General features: G+C 42.5%; 1 protein-coding gene across 4 annotated transcripts in view; it reads right to left on the reverse strand.

Annotated features, from left to right (window-relative positions):
* Positions 1–21,365, reverse strand: part of HIVEP3 (HIVEP zinc finger 3) — a 536,372-nt gene extending 515,007 nt beyond the window's left edge. For all 4 annotated transcript variants that reach the window (XM_035251046.3, XM_035251050.3, XM_035251042.3 and 1 more), the window contains exon 1: positions 21,235–21,365. The gene's annotated coding sequence lies outside the window, so the exon portion shown is untranslated. The remainder of the gene's footprint in view (positions 1–21,234) is intronic.
* Positions 21,366–22,539: the final 1,174 nt, after the last annotated feature.

The raw sequence follows: 22,539 nt of genomic DNA on the forward strand, positions 1-22,539 counted from the left end.
AGAAGTTGAGAAGCCACTTAGAAGCTATTACAGTAATTCAAGCAAGGGATGGTGCTGGCTTGGACTATGTTGGGAACCTACATATCTACTTACCTCCTATATGGAGATAAGAAGTGGTCAGATCCCGGCTATGTTTTGAAGGTAGGTCAACAGGACTTGCTGATGGCCTAAATGTGAGAGTTAGAGGAAAGAAAAGACTCAACGGTAACTTCTAGGTTTTTGGCCTGGGAAACTGGGTAGACAATGGTGCCATTTTATGAGCCTGAGACTCTTAGGAAAGGAGCATATTTAGGGCAAGGGGGGTTGGAAGTCAGGAGTTTGGTATAGGACATGTTATATTTCAGATCCGTTTATACACTCAAGTGAAGAATCTTGGTGAACAAGTGAATATATGGGTCTGAATCTCAGGAGAATAACAAAAACTGGATATACAAACTTAGGCATCATGTACAAATAGATACATCATACCACAAGACTGAATTCATTCATCTGGGAATGGATAAGAGGTCTAGGGCCTGAGACCTGGGATACTATAAGAAGTTGGGAATAGATTCAGAGCAAAGACTGAGGAATGTCCAATGAGGGGAAATCCCCACGTGTATATCAGTCTGTTTCTGCTCTCCTGATCTTTCTGTCTGTCCATTCTTGTGTCAATTTTGATTCTTCATTTCAAATGACAAAACCAATTCAAACTGGCATATGTGCTAAACCAGGTTTAGTACAAATGATGTCACCTGTTCCTCTCCATCTGTCTGCTATGCTCTCTTCCATGGTGACTTCATCTTTGAACCATCATCTTAACCTTTAGTTCCAGGTAATAACAATAGGCCTGGGGCACCAGAAGAGTGAAGGCTTCTGGAGAGCAAAATCCACAGATGTCTGCCACAATTCCTCTGTCAACACCAAACTGGCTTAATTACTCTACTTACAGACACATTTATCATAACTAGTACAGCCTTTATGTTCACATCACTACTATTCTTTCTCAGAAAATTTCCAGCTACTCATTTATATTTATTCTTAGAGAAGTTATGCTTCTAATATGTCTCCTTCCACTCTGATAAGACTGCTTTCCCCAAAGCACCTTAAATTTTTATTTCCTACAAAGCATCCCTCCCATGGGATGCTTAGTTCCATGTTCTCCTCCTACCCATAAATTTACCCTCCTTCAATACATAGATCAAATCTTTCCTCCTCCCTGATATATTTCCCATTTATCACATCTGGAAGTATTATCTCTGCCCTATGTATGGCTACAGCATAAATAGCATTATTCAAAGGGCCCAGATTTGTAAAGTATTTTTTCCTATTTGTCACAATCTCCCAACTAGGCTGTAAACTCCTTTGGGAAGAGAATCTTGTTTTATATGTCTATATGCTCCTCTCAGCAACCTGCACAATCCTGGAGACACAGTTTCTAAACTAAATGCATATTTTTAAACAATTGCCTGGTTAAGCCACCACTTCCATATCTCTCTTCTTTTTTCTCTAAGGAATGAACAGCAACAGAAGAAAACAATAGAATAATGTTTGTGGTTTATGATGTGGAGTCTTCTCTGTAGGTGAGTATCCATCATTTAGGAATGGTTGTAAGTACCTAGTGTAAAGTATCTTAGGTGCTGGAGCTTTGATTTTAGGCAAAATGATGGAAGGTGATGAGATACAATGATGAATAAAATGGACATAGTCTCTGTCCTTATGAAGATCATAAATTCCTTTTCCAGTGCTGTAACTCCTTATTCCATTCTTTTCACAGTGGTTTGTATTTTAAAATTTCAATTTTAATGTAATAAATTTTCTCAACCTTTTATTTATTTATTTATTTAATTTATTTTGAGACAGAATCTCACTCTGTAGCCCAGGCTAGAGGGCAGTTGCATGATCTTGGCTCACTGCAAGCTCTGCCTCCTAGGTTCAAGTGATTCTCATGCCTCAGCCTCCCGAGTAGCTGGGATTACAGGCACATACTACCACACCTGGATAAATTTTTTTTGTATTTTTAGTAGACACATTGTTTTGCCATGTTGACCAGGCTGCTCTCAAACTCCTGATCTCAAATGATCCACCCATCTCAGCCTCCCAAAATGCTGGGATTAGAGCCATGAGCCACCGAATCTGGCCTTTTTTTTTTTTGTTGGTGACAGTCTCACTCTGGTATCCAGGCTAGAGTACAGTAGAGTAATCTCGACTCACTGAAACCTCCATCTCCCCGGTTTAAGTGATTCTCATGCCTCAGCCTCCCAAGTAGCTGGAATTACAGGCATGTGCTACCACGTCTGGCTAATTTTTGTATTTTTAGTAGAGGCAGGGTTTCACCATGCTGACCAGGCTGGTCTCAAACTGCTGACTTCAAGTGATCCGCCTGCCTCTGCTTCCCAAAGTACTGGGATTACAGGTATAATCCACCATGCCCAGCCAACAACCTTTTTTTTTTTTAAGTTAATGTTTTTGGCATTTTATTTAAGCCCTTCTCTATGCAGAAATCATGAAGATATTCTCTTATATCACCATTCAAAACCTTCATAGTTTTTGCTTTCACATTTAAGTTTTAAAAACCCCATTGATATGGTTTGGATCTGTGTCCCTACCCAAATCTCATGTCTAATCATAATTCCCAATGTTGGAGGTGTAGCATGGTGGGAGGTGATTGGATCATGGGGTGGATCCTTCATGAATGAGTTATCACCATCCCCTTGGTGCTGTTCTCCTGATAGTGAGTGAGTTCTCATGAGATCCTGTTAAAATTGTTTAGCACGTCCCATCTTTCTCTCTCTCTTGCTCCTACTTGGGCTCTGTGACATGCCTGCTCCTCCTGCACCTTTTGCCATGATTGCAAGTTTCCTGAGGCCTCCACAGAAGCTAAGATGCCAGCATCATGTTTCCTGTATAGGCTGCAGAACCATGAGCCAATGAAACCTCTTTTCTTTATAAATTACCCAGTCTCAGGTGTTTCTTTATAGTAATGCAAGAATAGATTAATACATCCATTGAAACTGATTTTTATGTATTGTGTAAAGTGACAGTCGAATTACATCTTTTTCATGTCATATCCATGAGTCCTAGTACCATTTATTGGAAAGTTCACCCTTTATCTGTAGTGTCTCCTTCATAATATATCCAGAGTATGTAAATGCAAAGTAGTGTTTCTGGGCTTTCTATTTTGTTCTGTTGGACTCTTTGCTTATCCTTGAATCGATACCATGCCATTGTTATTATGATAGCTTTATAATAAAACATGATATCCACACACCAAGTACTCTTACTTAGTCCTCCTTTAAAATGTCTTAGGTAGGGAGAGGACTCAAGATGGCGCTGTGAGAACAACCCAGGATTGAAGCTCACAGTCAATGCGCGGAGGGGGTGAGTCAGGGCCACATTTCCAGACGGATCTTTGTTGCCCACAGAATGGGGAAATTCCTAGGTATAGAGGAGACGCAGGACGCCAGGCAGAGGTTTTGGCTGGTGCAGCCAGCGGCCGGTGTGGCGGCAGCCCGCGCTGTGGCGGTGCTACACAGCACTCCACACAAAGCGCGCTGGTCCGGGTGCCCTGTTGGGCTGGCAACCTGAGACTTGGGAGGGCTGAACTTGAGACTAAATGGGACTTGGACAGTTAGCCAGCCCAGGAGATTCCAGGGTCACAGCGGTTGGAGTAGCGCAGTGGGACAAACAAAACGGCGATTCCAAACGCTCCCCGTGGAGGGGTTCCCTGAGGCCGCAGCTCCGTGGGGGAGGGGCGTTCTCCATTACTGAGGCAAACCGCCCCTACTGAGGTACATGCCCATTGCTGAGGCAGCCTGCCGTTGCCGAGGCAACAAGCTACAACAGAGAGACTCTGCCGCAGGGCGTAGCCCATGGCAGCAGGGCAGAGACCGTAGCAGAAGAGCAGAGCCTGCAGCAACAGGGCGAACCTCACACCAGCAGGGCGAAGCCTCAGCAGGCAAATAGTGACTAGACTGCCTCCTAGCTGGGCAGGACAGCACAACGAGCACTCAAAAATAAAGCCCCAACCCCCCTAGACAGAGCATCTGAGAAAAAAAGGGTTTTTTAATGAGTTATGTTGCAGCAGAATTAAACATAGCAGCCTAACAACCCTGAATGAACAACAGAGCTCACAGCTCAGCAACTGAGCTCCTATAAAGTACAGACTGTCTCCTCAAACAGCTCCCTGACCCCTCTATATCCAAAAGACTGACATTTGGCAGGCATCATTCTGGGACAAAGATAGCAGAAAAAGAAACTGGTAGCATCCCTTACTGTTCAGCAGCTGCTATAGGTGCACCCCAGACAAGCAGGGCCTGGAGTGGACCTCAGCAGTCATACAGTGAAGGGGCTAGACTGGTAGAAGGAAAACCAAGTAACAGAAATACTTCATCATCAACAATCTGGGTGTCCACTCAGAGATCCAATCGAAAAGTCAGCAACTACACAGACGACAGGTGGACAAATCCACAAAGATGGGAAGAAACCAGTGCAAAAGGGAGGAAAACACCGGAAACCAGAACACCTCACCTCCTAGAAAGAACCAAAACTCCTCACCACCAAGGGAACAGAGCTGGACGGAGAATGACTGTGACGAAATGACAGAATTAGACTTCAGAAGGTGGATAATGAGAAACTTTTGTGAGCTAAAAGAACATGTTTTAAATCAATGCAAAGAAACTAAGAACCTTGAAAAAAGATTTGAAAAAAGATTTGAGGAAATGATAACAAGAATGGATAACTTAGAAAGGAATATGAATGAATTAAAGGAGCTGAAAAACACAATACGAGAACTTCGCAAAGCATGCACAAGTTTCAATAGCTGAATTGACCAAGCAGAAGAAAGAATATCAGAAGTTGAAGATTAACTCAATGAAATAAAACGAGAAACCAAGATCAGAGAAAAAAGCACAAAAAGGAATGAACAAAGTCTCCAAGAAATGTGGGACTATGTGAAGAGACCTAACCTACGTTTGATAGGCATACCAGAATGTGACGAAGAGAATAAATCCAAGCTGGAAAATACTCATCAGGACATTATCCAGGAAAATTTCCCCCACCTAGCAAGACAGGCCAACACTCAATTGCTGGAAATACAGAGAACACCACAAAGATACTCCACAAGAAGAGCAACCCCAAGGCACATAATCATCAGATTCAAGAAGGTTGAAATAAAGGAGAAAATACTAAGGGCAGCCAGAGAGAAAGGTCGGGTCACCCACAAAGGGAAGCCCATCAGACTCACAGCAGATCTCTCGGCAGAAACTCTACAAGCCAGAAGAGAGTGGGGGCCAATATTCAACATCCTTAAAGAAAAGAACTTTCAACCCAGAATTTCATATCCAGCCAAACTGAGTTTCAGAAGTGAAGGAAAAATAAAATCCTTTGTGAACAAGCAAGTACTCAGAGATTTTGTCACCACCAGGCCTGCTTTACAAGAGCTCCTGAAAGAGGCACTACACATAGAAAGGAACAACCAGTACCAGCCATTCCAAAATCACACTAAATGCTAAAGAGCATCAACATAATGAAGAATCTACAACAACTAATGGGCAAAACAGCCAGCTAGCATCAAAATGGCAGTATCAAATTCAGACATAACAATATTAACCCTAAATGTAAATGGACTAAATGCACCAATCAAAAGACACAGACTGGCAAATTGGATAAAAATCCAAAACCCATCAGTGTGCTGTATCCAGGAAACCCGTCTCACATGCAAGGATACACAAAGGCTCAAAATAAAGGGATGGAGGAAGATTTACCAAGCAAATGGAGAGCAAAAAAAAAACAAAACAGGAGTTGCAATTCTCATCTCTGATAAAATAGACTTTAAAGCAACAAAGATCAAAAGAGACAAAGAAGGTCATTACATAAGGGTAAAAGGATCGATACAACAAGAAGAGCTAACGATCCTAAACATATATGGACCCAATGCAGGAGCACCCAGATACATAAGGCAAGTTCTTAACGACTTACAAAGAGACTTAGACTCCCACACAATAATAGTGGGAGACTTTAACACCCCACTGTCAATATTAGACAGATCAACCAGACAGAAAATCAACAAGGATATCCAGGGCTTGAACTCAGACCTGGAGCAAGCAAACCTGACAGACATTTACAGAACTCTCCACCCCAAATCCACAGAATATACATTCTTCTCAGAATCACATCAAACCTACTCTAAAATTGACCACATAATTGGAAGTAAAGCACTCCTCAGCAAATGCAAAACAACGGAAATCATAACAAACAGCCTCTCAGACCATAGTGCAATCAAGTTAGAACTCAGAATTCAGAAACCAACCCAGAACCGCACAGCTTCATGGAAACTGAACAACTGGCTCTTGAATGTTCACTGGATAAACAACGAAATGAAGGCAGAAATAAAGAAGTTCTTCAAAACCAATGAGAACCAAGACACAACATGCCAGAATCTCTGGGACACATTTAAAGCAGTCTCTAGAGGAAAGTATATAGCAATAAGTGCCCATATGAGAAGAATGGAGAGATCCAAAATTGACACCCTATCATCAAAATTGAAAGAGCTAGAGGAGCAAGATCAAAAAAACTCAAAACCCAGCAGAAGACAAGAAATAACTAAGATCAGAGCTGAACTGAAGGAGACTGAGACACGAAAAACCCTCCAAAAAATCAGTAAATCCAAGAGCTGGTTTTTTGAAAAGATCAACAAAATAGACAGACCACTAGCCAGATTGATTAAAAAGAAATGAGAGAACAACCAAATAGATGCAATAAAAAATGATAAAGGGGAAATCACCACAGATTCCACAGAAATTCAAACCATCATCAGAGAATATTACAAACAACTCTATGCACATAAACTAGTAAACCTGGAAGAAATGGATAAATTCCTGGACTCCTGTGTCCTCCCAAGCCTAAACCAGGAGGAAGCTGAAACTATGAATAGACCAATAACAAGGGCAGAAGTCGAGGCAGCAATTAAGAGCCTACCACACAAAAGAAGCCCAGGTCTAGATGGGTTCACAGCCGAATTCTACCAGACACACAAAGAGGAGCTGGTACCATTCCTTCTGAAACTATTACAAATAATCCAAAAAGAAGGATTCCTTCCCAAATCATTCTACGAGACCAATATCATCCTGATACCAAAACCCGGCAGAGACCCAACAAGAAAAGAAAACTTCAGGCCAATATCCATGATGAACATAGATGCAAAAATCTTCAATAAAATATTGGCCAGCCAATTGCAACAGCAAATCAAAAAACTTATTCATCATGATCAAGTAGGATTCATCCCGGGGATGCAAGGCTGGTTCAACATACGCAAGTCTATAAACGTAATTCACCACATAAACAGAACCAAAAACAAAAACCACATGATTATCTCAATTGATGCAGAGAAGGCATTTGACAAAATTCAACAGCCCTTTATGCTAAAAATCCTCAATAAACTCGGTATTGATGGAACGTATCTCAAAGTAATAAAAGCTATTTATGAGAAACCAACAGCCAATATCATACTGAATGGGCAAAAACTGGAAGCATTCCCTTTGAAATCCAGCACTAGACAAGGATGCCCTCTGTCACCACTCCTATTCTATATAGTACTGGAAGTTCTAGCCACAGCAATCAGGCAAGAAAAAGAAATAAAGGGTATTCAAATAGGAAAGGAGGAAGCCAAATTGTCTCTATTTGCAGACGACATGATAGTATACCTAGAAGACCCCATCGCCTCAGCCCAAAAACTCCTGAAACTGATAAGCAACTTCAGCAAAGTCTCAGGATATAAAATCAACGTGCAAAAATCACAAGCATTCATCTACACCAATAACAGACTTAAAGAGAGCCAAATCAAGAACGAACTGCCATTCACAATTGCCAGAAAAAGAATAAAATACCTTGGAATACAACTCACAAGGAATGTAAGGGACCTCTTCAAGGAAAACTACAAACCACTGCTCAACGAAATAAGAGAGGATACAAACAGATGGAGAAACATTCCCTGTTCATGGTTAGGAAGAATTAATATCGTGAAAATGGCTATACTGCCCAAAGTAATTTACAGAATCAATGCTATCCCCATCAAGCTACCATTGACTTTCTTCACAGAACTGGAAAAAACCATCATGAACTTCATATGGAACCAAAAGAGAGCCCGCACAGCCAAGTCAGTTCTAAGCAAAAAGAACACAGTGGGGGGCATCACACTACCGGATTTCAAACTATACTACAAGGCTACAGTAATCAAAACAGCATGGTACTGGTACCAAAACAGAGATATAAACCAATGGAACAGAACAGAGGCATTGGAGGCAACACAACATATCTACAGCCATACAATCTTTGATAAACCTGACAAAAAACAAGCAATGGGGAAAGGATTCCCTGTTCAACAAATGGTGTTGGGAAAACTGGCTAGCCATGTGCAGAAAGCAGAAACTGGACCCCTTCCTGACACCTTACACCAAAATTAACTCCAGATGGATTAAAGACTTAAACATAAGACCTGGCACCATAAAAACCCTAGAGGAAAATCTAGGCAAAACCATCCAGGACATAGGAGTAGGCAAGGACTTCATGAACAAAACACCAAAAGCATTGGCAACAAAGGCCATAATAGACAAATGGGACCTAATCAAACTCCACAGCTTCTGCATGGCAAAAGAAACAGTCACTAGAGTGAATCGGCAACCAAGAGAACGGGAAAAAACGTTTGCAGTTTACCCATCTGACAAAGGGCTGATATCCAGAATTTACAAAGAACTCAAACAAATTTACAGGAAAAAAATCAAACAAGCCCATTCAAAATTGGGCAAAGGATATGAACAGACACTTTATGAAAGAAGACATATATGAGGCCAACAATCATATGAAAAAATGCTCATCATTACTGGTAATCAGAGAGATGCAAATCAAAACCACATTGAGATACCATCTCACGCCAGTTAGAATGGCGATTTTTTAAAAATCTGGAGACAACAGATGCTGGAGAGGATGTGGAGAAAAAGGAACACTTTTACACTGTTGGTGGGAGTGTAAATTAGTTCAACCATTGTGGAAGACAGTGTGGCGATTCCTCAAGGCCTTAGAAATAGAAATTCCATTTGACCCAGCAATCCCATTACTGGGTATATATCCAAAGGACTATAAATCGTTCTGCTATAAGGACACATACACACGAATGTTCATTGCAGCACTGTTTACAATAGCAAAGACCTGGAATCAACCCAAATGCCCATCGATGATAGACTGGATTGGGGAAATGTGGCACATATACACTATGGAATATTATGCAGCAATCAGAAATGATGAGTTTGTGTCGTTTGTAGGGACATGGATGAATCTGGAGAACATCATTCTCAGCAAACTGACACAAGAACAGAAAATGAAACACCGCATATTCTCACTCATAGGCGGGTGATGAAAAATGAGAACACATGGACACAGGGAGGGGAGTACTAAACACTGGGGTCTATTGGGGGGAAAAGGGGAGGGCCAGCGGGAGGGTGAGGTGGAGAGTGATAGCCTGGGGAGAAATGCCAAACGTGGGTGAAGGGGAGAAAGCAAACAAAACACACTGCCATTTGTGTACCGATGCAACTGTCTTGCATGTTCTGCACATGTACCCCGAAACCTAAAATGCAATAAAAATTTTTTTAAAAAATGTCTTAGGTATTCTCATTTAAAATAACTATGATCATGGATATTTCTCTTCTTTGTGGTTCTATCATTTTCTTCTTTATATATTATGCAGTTGTTAGGTACATATGCATTTCAAACTTATATTTTCCCAGTGAACATTTTTTTATACCTAATGTTTTCAACCACAATCTCTACTTTATTTGATATATTACTTATTATTTAATGGTATATAGTTTTCCATTCTTTTATTTTCACTCTTTCTGTAGCCTTATATTTCAAATGCATCTTCCTTAAGTTGCTGGCATGTTAAATACCCTGCTTCTATTCCTTTTATGCTTATTTTAGAAATGACAGCATACATTGTTATTTATCAGCCTGAGGATAATCATTGTCTTTACTCTCCTTCCAGGTAATATAAGGACCTTAGAATCCTCTTGATACTTTTTACCCCCTTTCTTAACTTATATGCTATTATTGTCTTCCAATTCTAAATATTTCAGCCCGTTAGATACTAAAATTTTGTTTCACGCTTCATTGTTCATCCACATTTCCATTCACTCACATGGTGACCTCTTTATAAGATCCTTAATTCCTTATAGCATCTCAGCTTTTTCTATCTGCTATTGCTTTCCTTCTACCTAAGATTGCCTTCAGTGAGGCAAATTAATTAAGATTGGCTTCAGTGAGTCAAACTCACTACAGTGGTGGCAAACTCCACATTCTTCTTTATATGAAAATGTTTTCATTTTGCCATTGTTCTTGAAAGGTATTTTCTCTGTGCATAGAATGCTAAGTTTTCAGCTATTTCAGTTACAGATACTCTTCCACTTTCTTCCAGATTCAATTGGTGTTGAGAAGTATGTAAAATACTCTTTCCAAAGTCATATGTCTTTTTTTTTTTTTTTTTTTTTGGTTGCTGCTATAATTTTCTCTTTGCCTTCAATGCTCTGCTTATGAATTTTGGGCTTAATAAATTTGATCAATTCTGGAAAAATCTCGATTATCATGTCCTTGAATAGTTGTTCCTGCCCACTCTCTTTCCTCTCTTTTCCAATTAAATGTATGTTAGATCTTCTCACTCTAGCCTCCATGTCTTTAAGCCTCTCTTTCATATTTTCTGTCTTTTTGTCTTCCTGTGCAGCATTTGAATAATTTCTTATGCCTCATCATTTAATTATTCACTAATTTCTTTTTGATGTTGTCAAATGTGCTGTCTAATGGGAAACCACTACGTTTTAAAATTTGTTTTATATTTTTATTTCCCGAAGTTTTGTTTAACCTACTTAAAATCTGCCAAGCCATTTTTAACTGTTACCCATTCCCTGAAGACATTTATAAGGGTACTTTTATTTCTAGGAACATATTAAGCATAGGTTTTTATTTGTCTCTATACTTACATAAAGAATTTGTTAGTCTGGTTTTCTTTTTTTCTATTCATTGCTTCTGCTGTTTTTCTCTTCATGTTTTATTTTCCTGTATGTTTTGTTATTTCTGACTATACTGCTCATTGTCCCTTGAAAATTAGGAAGAAGGTGGCCTCCTCCAAAGATTCATCTTTGATTCTGCCAAGTGTCTAGGGTGAGGTTAGAAACCTGGAACTTGTTCTACCTTAAGCTTGAACTAACTAACTTAAACCAAGTTCATGGCTTGAGGTTCTCAGAAATTGAGGTGACATACAACCATCCTCAAACGTGTGAAAAGGGCCTGGCGTGATGACTCACTCCTGTAATTCTAGCACTTTGAGAGGCCAAGCAGGGCAGATCACTTAAACCCAGGAGTTTGAGACCAGCCTGGCCAACATGGCAAAACTCCATCTCTACAAAAACATAGAAAAATTAGCTGGGCATGGTGATGTATGCCTATAGTCCCAGCTACCCAGAAGGGTGAGGTGAGAGGGTAACTTGAGCCCAGGAGGTCGAAGCTGCAGTGAGCCATGATCATGCCATTGCACTGTAGCCTGCGTGACAGAGTGAGACCCTGTCTCGAAAAGAAAAAAAAATCTGGAAAAAGCCTTGCCAGTCACACAACAACTTGCTTATTTTTTCTCTCACCCTGCTCAGTACCAGGGCAACCTCCCTTCTGTCCCAGAAGGGTGGAGAGAACCAGTTTTACTTCTGGTTCACCTTTGCCCTGAATAAATCCAGCTTTATATGGAGATGGTCTGAGACTCTCCACCTTGAGCAAGGCATGTACTTTGACAAAAACCTCCTTGTTCTGCAGTGCTGCCAGAACTAAAGTCTATATTTATTAGGATCAATAAATGTTCTCAGGGAAAAAGCAACTTAGGTATTCTACTGTTTTAGTCTATCTCCTCAGCTCTTTGATGCTTTTAAGAAAACCTAAATTTTTTTCAATTTAAAAAATATATCCAACATTTTAATATTTTCAGTAGCATTTTGGTCCAAATAACCTCTTCTACCATTACCAGAAACCAAAGCCTACCATTTCCTCTCTCCATTATCATTGACTGAGCTAAGTTTTCCTGGACAAGCTACAGTATTTGCATGAGATTCTTTTTGGCAGAGGAGGAAGGCATGCCTAGGATAGTCTTTCAGATGAACTGTTTTTACAACTCAAAGACTCTCTTCTTCCCTACTACCACAGAGACAGAGTACTTCTTACAAATATGGCAGCCTGCCCATGTGATTCTTTACATAACTCTGCTTCTTTTGCTTCTCTGAACCAAACTACATCTAGGATTCTTTACACAACCCCTCTTCTTTTGCTCTCTGAACCAAACTACATCTAGGATTCTTTACACAACCCCTCTTCTTTTGCTCTCTGAACCAAACTACATCTAAGAGGGTTTCTTCCACCAGCTGTACACTCAGTTCCCACAACTACTGCATGCAACAGATACAGCTTTTATGTCAGGGTGGACTTTCCATCTTAAAGAGCATGACTTTTCCAGTACTTTCCACGATCTACTGTCACTGGGCTCTCTCACCATTTCTACGCTGCTTTCCTTCATTTCCTCAATAGCTTCTGCCTGATCTCATCTACTACAGTCTTTACACATATTTTGAAGTCTATGGATGAAATTTGTCTCCTACATTTGCTATGAATAGAGTTTTTCAAGGTTTGTTGTTGTTCACCTTCCTTATTGCTTTCAAATGTTTCTAGGAAGGCAAGTTGAAATGCCACCAAATGAAGCAATGTTTATACACAAAGGTTCAAATAATCTTGACTCCTCTCTCTCACACACATGCAACCAATACCCAATACATTGGCAAATTATGTTAATATTACCTTCAAAATATATTTAAAACTTGCCCACTTCTTGCCATCTCCATTTCTCTTTTAGTCCAAGCCACAATTGTATTTTATCAGGACTACTGCATAGCCTCCTAATTAGTCTTCCTACTTCACCTTAGCTGCCTTACAATCTATTCTCCACATAGCATTTACATTCTAAGACAGAAGCTAGATCATGTCACCTGTGCTCAAAATCTTCCAATAGCTTCTCATGTCACCCAGAATAAAATCCAAAGTCTTTATTATAACCATGAGACCCTGCATTCCCTCCACCTCCTCCTCTCCCATTATTTGTTGCATTCCAGCCACAACATTCTCCTTGCTGTCCTTCACACAGGTCAAGCATACAACCACCTCAGGGCCTTTGTACTTGCTGAACCCTCTGTAGGTGTATTAGTTTATTTTCATGCTGCTGATAAAGACATACCTGAAATTGGGAACAAAAAGGTTTAATTGGACTTACAGTTCCACATGGCCAAGGAGGCCTCAGAATCATGGTGGGAGGTAAAAGGCACTTCTTACATGGCAGCAGCAAGAGAAGAAGTAAAAGCAGAAACCCCTGACAAACCCATCAGATCCCATGAGACTTTCACTATCACAAGAATAGCATGGGAAAGACCAGCTCCCATGATTCAATTACCTCCCCTGGGTCCCTCCCACAACATGTAGCAATTCTGGGAAATAAAATTCAAGTTGAGATTTGGGTGAGGACACAGCCAAACCATATCAGTAGGGAATGCTCCACCTCTAGATTCCCTCATGGCTTACTTTTTCTCACTTAATTTACATCTCTGCTCAGATCTCACTTTATCAAGAGGCCTTCCTTGAACAATCTCTCTAACAACATTCCCTCCTATATCCACTCTTGTCTCCTGACCCAGTTTTATTTTTCTTCTTGGTATTTATTATCATCTAATATGTTTTGTTTTGTTGTTGTTGTTGTTGCCCAGGGTTGTCTTTTCTTCCTTCAAAATCTAAGCTTTAGAAGAATAAGAACTTTGTCTTGTTTTGCTAAGTGATACATCACAAATATCTAGAACAGTGCCTGGCATTATAGTCAGCACTCAGTAAATATCACAGAATGAATGCTTGGATACAGAGGAACCAAATTGCAGGAAGTACAGTATAAGGAAAGACCAGGAAGCACCTTTCTCTCTGCTACCACATGATCTTTCACCTCCTTGACATCCAGCTTCTTTACTTACTACTTCACTCCACCTTTCCAAAGTCACCACTTCCATCTTGAGTCTATAAATCTTCCCTACCTGAGGCTCCTCAGCTCACTAAAACTCAGTTTCCAAATTCCAAATCGAATTGGTCTTTCTCAGTCCAAAAACCCATGCAAAGTCCAATTAGCCATTGCTGGGGGCAGGGGGCGGGGAATGTGAGTGTGTCTGTTTACATGCCAAGTAGAGTCACCCTCTCCATGCTTCTACAAAAAGGAAATAAATGCTGGAGATCTTTAATACAAAACAAGCCTTCTCTAATACATCCCTGTCACTGACAGAGAGAACGTACATAACTTCTACTAGGGTGCCTCTAACTCAAATGCTTTCAGAATCCCGGAAGGTTAAGACACATGTGTGAAGAGGGAAGGATGGGAAATAAGGCAAACTCAGGAGTCTATGCTGCATCTAAAGAGGGCAGCCACTGTGGAATGTGGGGCCAATGTCACCTGATCTTCTGATGGTTCAAGAGAAATCGCCCACTTGTGAAATGACAACTAATCTAATTTTTTGCAAGAAAAACCGCTATGCAGACTGAATAATATACATCCGATGAGCAAATCTGGCTAAGAGATGCCAGGGTATAACTTCTGTTTTGTATAGTCAGCTCAAAAACAGGACATCAGTAATTTATCACACTCAAAAGCAATGTTTCCCAGGGGGGCTCAGTGTGAAGATTTCATTAGTTGGAATAACCAGTACTCTCAGTGCCCTTTTACAGCACCTGCCCCCATCTTCTCTACTAATCCTGGTACAAACTTCCACCAACTTGTAACCATGAGAGACAGAAGGCTTACTGAAAAGCATTTGGGCTTTGAAATCAAGCAGGTCTGGACTAAAAACAAAAAAAACCTCAGTATTACCTCCTAGCATTATTCTTTAACCTCTCTAAACCTCAGTCTCCTCATCTGCAAAAATAGGGATGCTAACCCTTACCTAGAAGAGTTCTTGGGAATAATAACTATTATTAACAGACTAGGAGAAGCCCCTTCCTAGAGAAAGGCATAATACTTTAAAATCTGCAATTGTGATATGCAATGTTCATAATAAGGTAATGCCATCGATACCTCTTTATGAATAAATAAAGAGGTATGAATAAATAGCACAAGGATGAAAAACACAGCTCTTTGAAGCCCCAGGTCTTCACACCAATGTAGTTGCTTATGAACCTAGTCCAGAATGTCTACATTTGTAGAAGCCAGCACTAATTACAATTCATAGACATCAATTATGTAATTATTCAAGAACTCTCTCAACTCTTAAATCCATTTTTGTATTCATATTACAACACAACACTGAGTCAAGTAAAGGCATGCCAATTCTCCAATGGCCAAAAGAAATTAATCCTGTAGTTCAGGGAGACACAACTGGGAAAAGAAAGCCCTGTTTCCTAAGCGTCAACTGCAATGCTGTCCCCACCAGTGGCTAGAATGCAACAGTCTTCCATCCACTGACAAACGCAGAAAGCAATTGCTGCAAAAGGTTATTTCATAACCACTGGAAATACTGCCTTTCTCCCACCTGACCCTGCCCTGTGCTCTCTGGGGAGGAGTCACCCTGTGAAGAAGCCATCAGGTCAGAGGCAGAAGCTACAAAAGACCCTTGGCTTTACACCACACAGCACACACTAGAGCAAGCTTGTCCAACCTACAGCCCAGGAAAGCTTTCAATGCAGCCCAACACAAATTCGTAAACTTTCTTAAAACATTATGAGATTATTTTGTGATTTTTTTTAAGCTCACCAGTTGTTGTTAATGTTAGCTATTTTATGTGTGGCCCAAACTGTGGCAGAGGGAAGCCAAAAGATTGGATAACCCTGCCCTAGAGGGTCTTGCAACAGAAAAGGGAGGATCCCAAAAGGAAGCATAAAAACTCCCTCTAGGAACTGAAAGAACTCTCCACAACTGATACCGGAAACACATTTCTACTATCAGATAACCTTAAGTAGGCTTCTTCCCTACCCAGGATGTTTAAAAAGAAAGAAGTGTGTCTCTAATCACCGTACTTTTCCACCAAGAAGAGCTGAGCTCCCCCACTGCAGATTTGCCCCGGCCTATTCCTATTTCTCAGCCCTCGTTGCTCCTATAATCACACACGGTGACTCAGTTTTCCTCCAGAGAGGCCCAAGCACAAGAAAATCATTTACATCCTTCACTGCCAAGCCTCTCTTATTGGGCAGACAATGTGTAATTATTTATGCTCTTTTCTAGATTTTAAAAAAGGAGGGGTAACTAAGATATAGGTCAATATCAGCCAGCAGTTGACAATCATTGAAGATGGGCATCGGGTAAACAGGGGTTCAATATACTATTTTCCATTTTGTATATGTTTAAAATTTTCCATAATGAAAATGTTTTTAAAGGGAGGGTGGAGGGAGGATATAGATATAACCTGAAAACAAAACCAAGTGTTCTTCACCCTCTACTCATGTCTAGACACAAAAAACCTGGGAAGTGTTCAGACTCTCTCATCAACAGCCTAAAGGGTTCACTCCACACGTGTCCCTAGAGTGGAGACGGATCTTCAAAGCACTACTCAATGTCCTTACAAAACAACCTTTGAAAAATTCCCTAGAACTTTCAAAAGTGTTCTGTCAGAACTCAGTTTCCCTTCCTGACCTATAAATCCTTCTGCCTCCACCAATCACCCCTACAGCCTTTTCCTACTACAAGGACCTCTATTTCCTGTTCCAGACTACTGTGCTGAACAATCCAGTTATTGAAATAGATCCTGGGTGGCAGGCAAACGCCTGTGTTCCAGCAGGTTGTTTAGCTGTTTCTCCCTCCTAGATGTCAGACATGATCAGTATGTAGGAATATTTTGTATTTTCTTCCTCTTCCCTTTAAACTCAATTTGCTCCTAATAAGATTCTTTTTTTAAATGCCTACATGGAGTTTTGCAACTTCAACACTATTAAGATTTGGGGCTGAATAATTCTGTTTTGTGGGGGCTGTCTCATGCATTACAGGGTGTTCAGCAACGTCCACGGTCTCTACCCTCTTGATGCCAGCAGCACAAACACCACCCCAGCTTATAACAACCAAAATATCTCTAGGCATTGTCAAATGTTTCCTGGAGGACAAAATCACCTCTGGTAAAGAACTGCTAGTCTAAACAATATTGTCCTGGCCCTGCCCTCCAATGAGATTATACAGTTTTTTTCCACATATACAACATCTTCCAACTTATAAATTTGTAAATATAAATACTTTTTAAATGTATCTTAAGCCAGAAATATATAAAGTAACAAGAGAAAAATTAATTTAAAACCTTCACAACTGGATTTTTTCTGTCTTTGTGGCTTCCTGTGTGAATCTTAGTTGTTGCCTCCAAAGTATCCTGTTTTCCAATGTGGTAATCAAAATATTGTGCTCCAAGCCCTCTTTGAATGCCACATAATCTGTGCTTGAATTGGAAAGAAAAACTTCCAGTGAGTTTCTCAGCACTCCCCATGACATGCACTGGCTCTCCAGAACCTATTTAACAGGTGTCACTGGAAAACAGAATCCTCCAAAATAACATTTTCCTACAAAATCAGAAAAACATGTCGCCAGTGTGTCTCCCTGGCCCAACTCCAAACAGTCACACCTCAATTCCATCTCTGTGTAAGCACAGGAAGGCAGCATCCTCTCACACACAAAATGTTCCATCTCTACAGCTCCCAGTTCCAATTCTGTATTTAAGACTTGGAGTCAGAAAGACTCACTGGTGTAGGCTCCATCTCACTGCCACCTCTGAGGCAGGAAGAATACCCAATTCCCAGCCCAACCAAGAAGTGCAACAGGAGGTTAAATGAGCAAGTTTCAGAAGCTGCAAACCCACTGGGAAATACTGCAATTTTTCTTCATTAGGCAGAGGGTTTCCCACCATATTAAATGGTATACTCCCTTCTTGCAAAATCTGTTTTTGGTCTGCACAGGCCTTGTATTAGCCACAGTCTATGAAATAGCTTTGGGGACTATGCATTCAAAACTGTCTCTCCTCCCCACCCCACTGGATTTCCCAGCTCCAATCAGTGGCTCTCGAAAGCCTCCGTCCTCTTATTGCTTCCCAGTTCCGTCACTCCTGGGAATGTTGTCTTGTTCCTCCTCTCTCTTGCTTATAGGCAGGCAGTTGTTGGGTGCAGGGATTTTACCTTCTGGGGTTCATTCCTTCCTAGACCTTATCATGCCACTGCCAGTCTCAGCCTGGATCCCCTCATCCTAGATTCTGGCCACAGCCTCCTAACTGGTCTCCCAGGTTTGGCCTTTCTCCTCTAAGATAGCTTTCACTCTGACAATGGATAGTCCTTTAAGAGCACAAGTTAGAACAGCCAGAAGCCTTCTGTGGTTTTTCATTCCCTACCACCAGATACAATTGGTGCACAGTTTGTGAAGCACACCAAATGTTTGACCATGGAGGTGTCCAAGCAGTAGCAGGATGAACACTGAGTGGGACAGGTGCCCACATGTGAGGGCATTTATCCACTGGATTGATGACAGAGGGAGACAGGAGAAGGGAGTTAAACTAAATGACTTTTAAAGTTTTCTTTCAACCCTGACTTCCCATGATTCCGGGAACTCTTTGGCCTGCCATGCAGGTCCTACCATCATCTGACCCCTGCAAAGAGATGATGCCCCTGCAAAGTGATGCCAGACAGTCCCCTATAATACTCCTCACATGGTCCTGCACATGGTTACCCCACTTCTATAGGATGACTTACTTCATAATTGTCTTGTTTTTTAATTATAAAAGTAGCAATGCTTGGTGGAACAAAATAAAACAATACTGGATATTAACATGAAGTCCTCAACCACTGCAGTCCCATGGGTAACCACGGGTGGCAGCAGACTACATGCCCTCCTAGTCCTTTCCTACAACACACACTCCATTCACTTGACACCTGGTCTTATGCTGTGCCTTAGGAAGAAGATTTAATTCTTATCCACATTGACTTCTCTCTCTAGTTCCTTAAGGTAGTAAAGCTAGTTAGTTCATCTGCTTCAAGTGCTGTTATTCCACCAATGGGGAATTTAAAGGGAAGGAGATAAGGTTTCTTGCTCAAAATCACAGATTAGCTGGTGGCAAAGTTAAGACCGAAACAAGAATTCCTAACCCAATGTTTGTTATTATACTGTAAAGTGCTCCTCTCCTCACCATGCAGAAGATCATAGTATACAGACAGCAGGTAAAATAATTGCCTCTCCAAAGCACAATCTGCAGGGGCAGGATAGTCCAGCGGTTAAGAATTTGGACTTTGAACTCAGGCTGCCTAGGTTAGAATCTGGCTGTCATTTACTTAACTATATGACCTGAGTCAAGCAACAGGGCCTCAATGTCATCATCCCTTCCTTATAGGACTGCTGTGAGAATTAGTAGCTTAATATGTGTTAACCACTCAAAACAGTACATATGTTAATAAAACATGCTATCCTACCTCTAACGTAACACCCAAAACACAATAAATATCTTCCTTATTTAAACCAAATCTTGTTAGCTCTGAATTTTGTCTAACAATAAATTAGCATGGGTGAAAACTCATACAATATTAGTCCAAAAAATATTTAAGTGACACAAGGACTATAACCATTACTACAGGGAGGAATGACCTCATATATCAGAAGCATTATAACATTACTGCACAAAATAATAATTTTTTAAAAAAATCTTAAGGGCCTCTAGCAGTAATTATCTAAGTAAAGTGGGCTGCAGATCTGTTAGAGAACTGTTTTTGCCATGATAATATTTCTAGTAAATTGCTGCTTCTATACCAAAACTACTGGTGTTGCAGAACTGGCATGCTAATAGAAAGATGATTGTAGAAACACTATTAAAATGAATCCGATATTATTAAAGATTCAACACTACGACAGCACCTGACTACAAGAAATTTCAAGCTGTATTGCTTAACGGGCAGAGAAAAGTGCTAATTAAGTCCACTCTTAGAGGATATCCGTAGGCAGGACTGCACATCCAAGTAGCAAGAGGTCTTCAGACTAAATGAGGAACCAGTAATGCCAACCCAGCTGGATACAGCCTTCTGGAAAGATGGGGAGAGAATGGGAAGAGCCAGGGTTTTCTGCACACGAAGGTAACCTGGTAAAGCAGAGAAGTATCCAAACTTATTTGAACCTCAGTGTTTTCCTTAACTGCTTCATCAGTTGATTCCTCCTTTCTTGAGTGAAGAAAACCAAATCATCCACAATAGACTGACGGCTCTCAATAACCGGCACAATCAGGGGGAGGCAGAGAAAGCCCTGCCATCATTACCAAAGCCTTCCGGAGCAACCAGAAGACATAGAATCGCTCGCTCACCTTGGCCAAAAGCATCTGTCCACGTAACCAGAGCCTAGAGCTCTCAGAGGTTTTTGAAGAGTTACCAGACTGAAGGCATTTCGTTCCAGGATCTATTTAGCTTTCCCACCTTGTTAATTAACTAATTAGGAATGGGAAAGCAACTCACTAATACAAAGTGTCAGGAAAATGCTAAGTAAATTCGCCCACCTAGTCTAAATGTCAATGCTAAATTAAGAAAGGGGCAAGAGCGAGAGACTGAGTGGTCCCCAGACTGCTGCAATCCAGAGCTCGCTAACGTAGAGACGGAGAGACCCGGACGCCCTGCAGCAACCTCCCTCCTGGCCCAGAGCGGGGCTGCCGGCTGGACTTCGGGAAGGGAAACCTGGACCAGGGCCACCCCGGGCACAGGGAACGCGGCTGGCGAGGCGCATCCTCGCCGCTCAGCCTCCGTCTCCCCGCATCTCTCGGACGCCAACAAACCCTGACCACAAAGTGAAACTTTCCCGGCCTCCGCGGTCGCGCCGGGTCTGTGCCCTCTGCCTGGGAGCGCGTCGCGGGGACAGGTGTGGGGCCGGGGCTGACGAGGGGCCCCCGCCCCAGGGCCGGAGGTTGTGTAATCGGCCCGGGAGGTGGGGCTCAGGACAGCTCCCAGCGCCGGAGCTGCGGAGGCCGGCCTGGGACCCCAGAGGCGGGGGCCGGCGCCTGGAGGCGTGGGGGGGGATGGGAAGGGCTCTCGTCCCGCCCCCCGGGACCGCCCCCGGGCGCAGTGGGGAGCTGCGGCGCTGACACGGCCCGGAGAGGGCGCCCGCGCGGCGGACCGAGCCCGAGGAGGGGGGCGCGATGGCTCGGCAGCCGCGACCAGCCTTACCTGAGCGCAGGCCGGGGCGGCGGGAGGCGGCTCGGGATGCCGGGGCGGCGGGCGGCGGGCGACAGCGCTGGCAGCCACCCGGGCCACGGCATGTGAGGAGCCGCGGCGGCGGCGGAGGCAGCAGGACTGACAGCCCCAGGCCCCGCCTCCGGACCTTGGGCCCCGCCCCCTTCCCGGCCGCGCGGCTCGCCCCGCCTCCTCCGCCCACCGACGGGGTCAAACTCGGTCCATCGGCACGGAGGGCGGGGGCCCTCGCTTCCGATTGGCCCCAAAGGTGGCCGCCCCGCCCGCTCCCCGCCCCTTCCTTGGCAGGGAAGCGGCGCGTGCGCGGTGGCGGGGGAGGGTAACGGTTACGCTGAGCGCGGGCGTTCCTGGTTCCCCGACCCCTGGTACCTGGGCATCATTTTTCACCCGGGCAGCTGGAGAGCCCTGGATGACCTAAGGAACAAGGATTCAGACGCTGACTCCACGGTGAATTGTCCTTATTAACCTGTGAGCTAACGTCCAGGAGAAAACCAAACCCGAATGGGCCAGGCTCTAACCAGAGGAAACCCCAAAACTGTGATCTGCATAGAAAACGAGCCAGCCAACCGGTTCCCGGCTCTGCCGGGTCTAGGGATGCTTTAATCAAGCGCTGGGTTCGCTCCCTTGACAGAAAGTCTGAGGTTTGCAGACGGTCTAGAAGATGTGAATCGAGATTAGCCTGCATTAGGGTTGTGCCAATCAGAAAGTGACTGATGCTGAAGAAAGTGGCCTCCTTTTCTCCACCCTCCCTCTCCTCCCCATCCCCCGGCTCTCCCACCTCTCCCTCCGCACCAGCTCCCTACCCTCAGCCTGTAAACAATATCAGGTATCTCCCAAGAAAAATCAGTGGAGACCAACAATTCCACTCGAGAACTGGAAACATGTCTATACTAAAACTCGTACACAAATGTTCACAGCAGAGTATTCACAAGGTCAAAATATGAAACAACTGAATGTCCATCGATTGACAAATTGTTAGACAAGTTATGGCCTATCCATACAATGGAATAGTATTCAGCCATAAAAAATGAAATTCTGTTACATGCTATAACATGGATGAACCTTGAAAACATTATAGTGCTCAATGAAACCAGCCACAAAAACCCGCATAGTGTATGATTCCATTTACAGGAAATGTCCAAAATAGGCAAATCCATAGAGACTAATGGGTGTCAGGGACTGGAAGGAGAGGGGAATGAGGAGTGACTGCTTAATGAGTACAAAGCCTCTTTGCAGGGTGATTCAAATGTTCTGGAATTAGACAGTGGTGATGACTGTACA

This window comes from Callithrix jacchus, chromosome 7, assembly GCF_049354715.1.
Source record: "Callithrix jacchus isolate 240 chromosome 7, calJac240_pri, whole genome shotgun sequence".
In the NCBI taxonomy this organism is placed as follows: Eukaryota; Metazoa; Chordata; class Mammalia; order Primates; family Cebidae; genus Callithrix; species Callithrix jacchus.